General features: G+C 34.6%; 1 protein-coding gene across 2 annotated transcripts in view; it reads left to right on the top strand.

Moving 5' to 3' along the window:
- The first annotated feature begins 542 nt into the window (after window positions 1-542).
- CDH18 (cadherin 18) overlaps window positions 543-7,884 on the top strand; it is a 582,223-nt gene continuing 574,881 nt past the window's right edge. The window contains exon 1 of one of the 2 annotated variants that reach the window (XM_074899541.1): window positions 543-838. The gene's annotated coding sequence lies outside the window, so the exon portion shown is untranslated. The remainder of the gene's footprint in view (window positions 839-7,884) is intronic. The other variant, XM_074899542.1, reaches the window with a different exon arrangement.

Below are 7,884 nucleotides of genomic sequence, written 5' to 3'. Positions count from 1 at the left end.
CCACACTTGCCATAAACAGGTCTAAGTTACAAAACTTGCTGCTGGATTTTTCAGAACACAAAGCCTGAGATTTACCATGCAGGTTCATTTCTAGATTGGGGGTGGGGAGAGTGTGTGTGCTTTTTCTTTTCTTTCTTTTTTATTTTTTTAATATGTATTCTAAAACACATAGAATGGGTAAAAATTTAAAAGTGTTCAGAATGTTACTGCAGTGCAATGTGCATGTTTATATAACTCATGAAAAAAAAAAAAACACAGCGAAAGACAGCTTTGAACCTGGGCTCTCCTAAATAATTTTTCTTTAAGGGAGACAAAATAATGAAAAATACTTGGTTAAACTGCTGGCCAAACTCTTATTGTTTGTACCACTCCTGGAAAAGACCCTGGGGAGCAGCAGCGGAATCTGTGCTATTGATTGGCTGGTTAAATAGAGGCCTATTAGATTCAGACAGGCTAGATTGATTATACAGCAGCAGAAGGAGCTCAGACTCAGAACTGAGTGAACGTCAGGGTGAGAGAGAGGGAGAGCAAGCGAGAGAAAACGTGGAATAGAGGGAGACTATACACGCTGTAGCATCAGTATGTGACTGCTTGTGCCTGATAACACTGATGTCGAGCTCCTTCAGTGGACAATTTGCTGAGCTACATTTTTCCATTTGCAAGAGGATTCCAGCTCTAAACCAGAGCAATTGATGAGAGGCTGGACGTTGGAATAGTTTGTTTTACTTATAATTACATCTCATGTTCTGCATCTCTGAAGAAAGGTTTATTACAGAAGACAAAAATTAATCCTATCCCCTTAGCTCACATAATACTGATGATATACAGAGTTTTCCAGGTAAGAAAATTATCCTTTGCTTTTCTGAGCAGCTAAAAAAGCAATTATTCTTTTTGTATCTTGCATGTTAAATACCAGCTTTGGCATCTGTTTATAGAATACGTTTATTGCACTCAAATTCTTTCACTCACAGATGATATGTATCAAATATTATGTACGCCCAAAGACAATTAAGAACAGGATATGTTTTTTACATTGTATTTATCATGTTTAACCCTTCAACTAAATGGCAATGAAGCATCCAGAAAAGATTATTTCTAACTACTTGTGTGATGTTTTAATATACCTTGTCCCACACATGCTAAGCAGTCTGGAGTAATAATAACACACAAGCTCTCTCATATTCTTAATTCATTATTGTACATGTTGTGAAGCTAGGTAGAGAGAACATTTCCCTGGAGGATTTCTCAGTGCTTGTCAGTAGTTTGAAACAGTACCTGTCTTTTGACTGCAAGCTTACCTCTACTGAGCAAACATGATCTGCCTTAAATAATATGGCATTAGACTGCCATCTTTTTATAGATACAGTTGCTAACATTCTGCCTGCACAGTGAAGATCAAGGTTTATGAACTGAAATATGAAACCTAGGATGTTCGATTATGTTGTGCTGCATGTTTGAAGCTGCCATCCCATGGACTGATTGCTTGTTTTGATGTGACACTGACACTACTGTCTCCTAACTGCCTAGCTTTACATAAACTTTTACATATTTCCCTTGGCTGTTCTGGAAATGGTTTTGCTGTGATAGTTGACAGGTTGTGATAGGTTGCTGTGATTTTGAAGGTGATAGGTTAAAACTGAAATAACACAGCATTTCGTTGTGTAGCAAGTCGGGAAGTTGACTGACTTGGGTTTTACAGTCCATGGGAGCATAACGCTAAGAAGACAGCACTGTCACTTCTTCAGTAACACATCCCTTCCAGCTGTGATAATCTGCACCACCTTCATCATCAGTTTATGCGCTCTGCTCCTTTCTCCAAACTGAAAGGAATTTTTCATATGCCAGCTATTGTGATTACTCTGAGTGAAGTAGAGGCATCATCAGTGTATTAACCCAAGCATTTAAGCAGATTTTCACACAGCCAAGTACAACTTTCCAATGTTTTGTCCAGTTAAGAAACTGCCTATAGCAGGCTAATGCTGCTAGACTATGCACCTAACTGTAATCCATTTTATGAAATGACAAAACATCACAAACACAGAAAAGGACTTTCTTCTCTTCCTCTACCAAGATATATTTTATAAATGTCTACAAAGCTATACTCAAATAATCAAATACTTAATGATGTCTCAAAATCCCAAATTTGAAGTGAAATTCCCACAGTTACTCAAATTATTGTTTATAATTTGTAAAATACATTATAAATGTTGGGGACCTTAGGCGTACATATTTTTTTAAAACTAAGAGTCATTTGAAGGGGTGCCTAAGTGACCACATGAACAAAATATGTAAAACTCAGGAGACAGCTTTATCTTCTACAATGTATTATATGAATAAGCACTGGCAAAACAAGAAGTAAACTGATGATCAAAACCAAAGGCTTACTTAAGCTCTAATATTTGTGCTGGTTTATTTCTTTATATTTTCTCTGTGAAAAATTTCTATGTTGGTTTTGATATACAAAATTGATCTGTGTCAGCAATTTTAATGTTTTCTTCTGAAATTCTTTCCAGGTAGCAAGAAAATTACTTGGGGGCACATTTTGCCACCTTAGCTTTCAGTGAGTTATATTTTACTCCATAAAATACTGCCAGAGGTGAGGACTGCATACACTGAATATGGAGTCAAGGTGTCAGAATCTGACCATAAATAATGGAGAGAAACCCTTTACATTTTAATTAACTGACTGAAAATTTTAACAGTGAGACAAAGACCTGGGTATTAAGAGTTGGATCTACCAAATGTAGACAGAATTTTATAAGGAACTTAGATAACTGGATGCCTAATTCACTTTATATCCTTATAAAACTTAAGGCCTGTCTCAAAATATTTCATATGCAGTTTGACTTGCAAAAATAATCCTTATAGCATTCTTACAGCTCTTATTCAACTCTCTTTTTTTCTCTGAAAAGCCCTGTTTACTATGTAAACTTGTGCTCTTTAAATATACCTTATAATTTTGTGATTGGAAATAAAATCATGCTAATTCTGTGATTTAAAGACAGTGATATGATTCCCTCCAGCTTAGTATCTGTTATTATTCAGGTTACATCCTAACATTGAAACTCCAAATAATGCTAAAAAGTAATTATTTTTGCAAATGGGAATATTCCATTTGAACATTAAAAAAAAAAAAAACAACAACAAACCCAACCCAAACAAAACCAAAAAACATAAAAGAAAATCAGAAGCACAAACAATTAGTCAGGCTTTTACTTATTTAATTCATTATTCACTTCCACATTAAAAAATCACAGAATAAGCATCCTATTTTGTCAAATACAGAAAAAATAGCTGAAAAAAACTCAAATCAGAAAGACTTTAAGAGATTACATATTATAAATTGTGTATTTTCTTTCAAGTCTACTATGTTGTTAATCTGGACCTTTTGCCACGTTTTAAAGTGATTCACTTGTATCACCTTTTTCTCAAGAGGACTAAACTGGCCTTTCTGAAACTAATTTTGCATTGCTTTCTAGTTTGAACTCACAGAAAGTGAAATTTATTTTTTGGTTTCCTAGACAGCTTGAAGCCATTAGGGGGCTCTTTCCTCCTATGATATCACACAGCAAGCTGCATTAAAAAGATACAGCTGGTTACTAGACTCTTTACCAAAAAAAGTCCTGCTTGAATGAATTTATTCTGGGTGTAGACCATTTTAATAACACAGCGCAACTAAAAGCTTGCTTTTTTTTTTTTTTTTTTTTTTTTTCCCAGGGGATGGTGTGGTGGTGGTGGTGTGTATTTTTATGCAGATAATTAAAAGATAATAGTTTTTCCACTGCCAGTTAGATGGAAAGGTGGTTGCAAGCACTGCATCAGAATGCTGAGGTGAGGCCAGGAGAAACATGAGTGTCAAAAGACATGCAAAATAGTTGTCTACCTGTTCTAGTTTTGAAGAATGTATTTATTCTTGCCAATCTTGGTATCACATGTTGGTAGATGCCTTTACCCAGCCTGGCCAACTTGCTGCATTATACTGTTTAACTTAGAGAGATTCCAATACTACCAGCTCCATTCAAGAAAAAATGAAAATAAAAAAGGACTTACACCCTTTGTGTTGCTCTACATTCATGACACGGTAGAATAATCTGGCCAAGTTTGATATTTTTTTTTAACCTAAAAAATTATGTCCTTTTTTGGTTTTACTACAGATGTGAATAGTCTTTCAATTTATGCACATACTTATAGCAACTATCTTGTAACATGCAAGAAAGAGCTTTGTTCTGTTAAACAGCACCTAGAAAATCCAACCAGGATCTGAAGACACTGTGTTTGCTGCCGCACAGACAGGGAAACACCCTTAGTTTGAGGTTCATGCAATATAATTGAAATTGTGAAAACCTGGAATAAATCAAGTATTGTCTCTGAGATACATAACTGATGGTTCAGAGTCGTGGCAGATGATCTTCAGTAACATGTTATTAGCATATAGCAAATACAGAACCATACAAATTAGCTTACTGTCAGTGGAAGAGGGCTTTTTCATTGCCAAAAGGTGACTAAAGTTAACTGTGATTCCCTTGCATTTCAAGTAATGAACTGTGTACCTGAACAGTCACCAAAGCTGAGCTCGTAAAATTATTATTTATCTTGACTGTATTTAAGGCCAAAATTAGACTAAGCAAATTGCCTGAAGAGAACAGGAGGTCTGTGGCAGAAACAAGTAACAGAGACCACTTCTTGGTTGGACTCAAGTGCCCTAGATGTAAGACTCTTTTCTCTTTTATAAAACACAGTTTAATTAAATTGTATGCTCTGCTTCCTTGAAACCAATGAAATTTCATTAAAAAAATAAAATAAAATTAGACCCATACAAGATCCTTGCCACAAAGTTTCTGCAGAGCTTCACTCTAGAGGTAACTCTAATTTACTGGTTGGCTAATTTATCCCTTGTATACATACACTATGCAAAGCACTTTGAAATACTTTGAATGAAAATTGTTGTATAAATGTAAAGTATTATTATGGCAAACAGAAACCACTCAAACTTCAGCTAATGAAACCTGCAACAGTCTAGGATGCTCTATTAAGCATGAATAAATCATTTGTCTGATGAATGTTTAAAGACTGATAAAAACCAATTTTTCAGACACATACTCAAATAATTTTTTTCTTCCTGTCTCATGCTCTTCTATAATATAGGCGAGGAATCATTCCTATTTCTAGATGTTAGAAGTAGAGAAGTTTATAAACGCAATTAATGTATGTATTGTCAAACATTTTAAAGACAAATAGTAACAGTACAGACTAAAATACACATCACAATATAATAACAAGGAAAAGCTCTTCCTCTTAATTGTTTTACTGGAAAACATAACATAACTTAGCAACTCCTGTTTATGTAATTTGCATTGAATGAACAACCTGCAGATTCCTCATATTTGAATACAAACTCTGGGTTAAACCTAAATGTATGACGTGCATATATCTCTACATCTACCTGTATTTAACCTTATTCTTTACTGTCTGTATTCCACACAGATATATATACACCCATTATAGTGAATTTGCAATTTTTAACAATACAGCCACGTAAAACTGAACTGTTTTCTCTGTGTTCCGTAGAAGAAAGGGGTTTATCACTTGTGAACTGAAGCCACTTAAGGCTACAAATTATGAGGAAGATGGCACCAAGAAATGCAGATCATCAGGTCATCAGATGCCAGGATCATAACAGCAAAATATTATTTTTCCTGATATTGAGAGTATGTGGTTAACATCATCTGCTTTAATGCAGTGAGATAGCAGAAAGGCTTTGTTGTTCAGCAGGCAACAAGATATCATTGAAGCACGCAGTACAGTTTGGAGAAACGCTCTTAAAATTTTGGGGTTTGCTCGTGTTTCAAAATATTTAGAACTGAGCCAAAAGTGCTTTACTTTGCAAAACACTGATTATGTTTGGCTCTGGAACAAGGCACGGACAAATCTTTCTCTGAACAGCAATCATTAACACTGGTCTGTGGAGTATAAAATAAGAGAACAATGTCCTGCAGAGCAGCTGATAGTGAGAAGTATCTCATTGTCCTTCTCTGGCAGATTTGTAACACTGGAAACTACTGTGCTTAGAGCAGCATCAAAGATATGGCAACATCTTAATTATTTATACATCTTCCTCTTTTTCCCCCCAGAAATCTTTGTAACTGATTTAGAAGATGGGACTCTGAGGTTTTTTCTTCCCTCCAGTTGTCAGATATTAAACAGTAAAAAACCCACAAAAAAAACACCCTACACCAAAAACCTGACAAATTCACCTTTGGGCAAGATTTCAAAGGTGAACACAACTAACTGTTAGAAAACATTGTAATAAGTTTTTTCCTTGAACATAGTGAAACAGTAGGTTTGTTCTTAATACTGTGCAGTAATGAGTTATAACAGCTCTTTGTGGCCCAGGATATTTAACAATGACAGAACAATTATTTTGCAGCCTATTGAATTTATTTATGCCAGAAAGAAAAAAACTCAATACATTATCTTACTTTTAATTGTTCTATATATCTGTTTTTCATAGGGGTACATAGACTTCACTGAGTTCTAAAAACTACTAAGAATACATAGTAGTGCTTTGCTCTTCCTTGCTTCTTAAGACCCATCAATAGTTCTTAGTTCTATGCAGCACAGCTGTGCTGATATGTATGTAAGGACAGTTTTCAAATCAATGTTGTAACTTACAACTAGAAATACAAACAAACTCATTGGTTTGCAACAAGCACAGGAAAACATGTAACAAGTGAAAGTGAATGGACATTAACTTTTTTTGGCTCTTTTTACATCATCTGACAATTCCTACTTTTGGTTCATTTTCTTGAGTTAGATTAAATAATATAAATATATCCTTCATATTTTTGTCACTTAACTTTAACAGACTATACCTTCTCAATACAGTATGGGAAACCTGAATTTGAAATTATCTTCTTAAAAGAAATCACAATTAAACATCTGATAAAACCAATAAAACATCCAGAAAACCCAATAAAATTATTATTAGTGCCAAGAGTTATAGCTGTTATGAAAATGCTTATCACTAGCAAAGCTGGAGCAAAGCTTGAAAGCTCTACAGTATCCATTAGAAAAGGAAAATCATTCCTGGATTACATGGCCAGAAGACTCTCCAAGCAGATGCGTCATGCAGACATTACTTTGAATGTCAGAGAGAGCACTCTGGGTATAGACATGTTCCTTTTGAATTTCATATCCATGTAGTTTTTGACTGTCACAACATATCTAAGACCTTGGACAACTGCTTACCAGCTACCTGACCTGACTAGCTCCCAGATACATGGGACCAGGAATAGAGTATCAGTGAAATGATGCAGGGATATAATTAGTAGATCTTTTCACAAGTTATTTTCATGCTGTTAAGGAAAATTGTTCAAACCAAAGTTGTACCTTACTCTAAGACAGCACAGTGAAGTGACTTCACTTTTCTGGGGAACAACTAGATAATTATATGCACAGATAGCCCCTGCCTCCAAAATAAGGTATGACCTTCTCCTCACCCTAGTTCATCTTTTCAATGTCTTGTCCAAGTGCACAAAATACAGCATGCCTGGGACATATAAAATTTCTTAATAACTTAAAGAATTATATCAAGAATTTTATCAAACATTATATCAAGTCTTAAAGAATTATATATAAAAAATATATTGAAAAAACAGTATATAAAAATCTTATCTAACTATATTACATATCAATATAAAACAAAACAACAAAAAACCTCGAGTCATTAAATCCTTAGTTTCATGGTTACGTAATTCCCTTAGGCTTTTCAATTTCTACCAACTTCTTTTGTTCATTCATATATATATATATATATATATATGAAACTCATGAACTTCTTCACCTGCTTTCATAACTAAGCATTTCTGCCAAAACTTTGGAGAA

Source organism: Athene noctua, chromosome 2 (genome assembly GCF_965140245.1).
Source record: "Athene noctua chromosome 2, bAthNoc1.hap1.1, whole genome shotgun sequence".
Lineage (NCBI taxonomy): Eukaryota > Metazoa > Chordata > Aves > Strigiformes > Strigidae > Athene > Athene noctua.
Note: the sequence above shows the minus strand (reverse complement) of the source record. Positions and strands in the feature narration are given on the sequence as shown.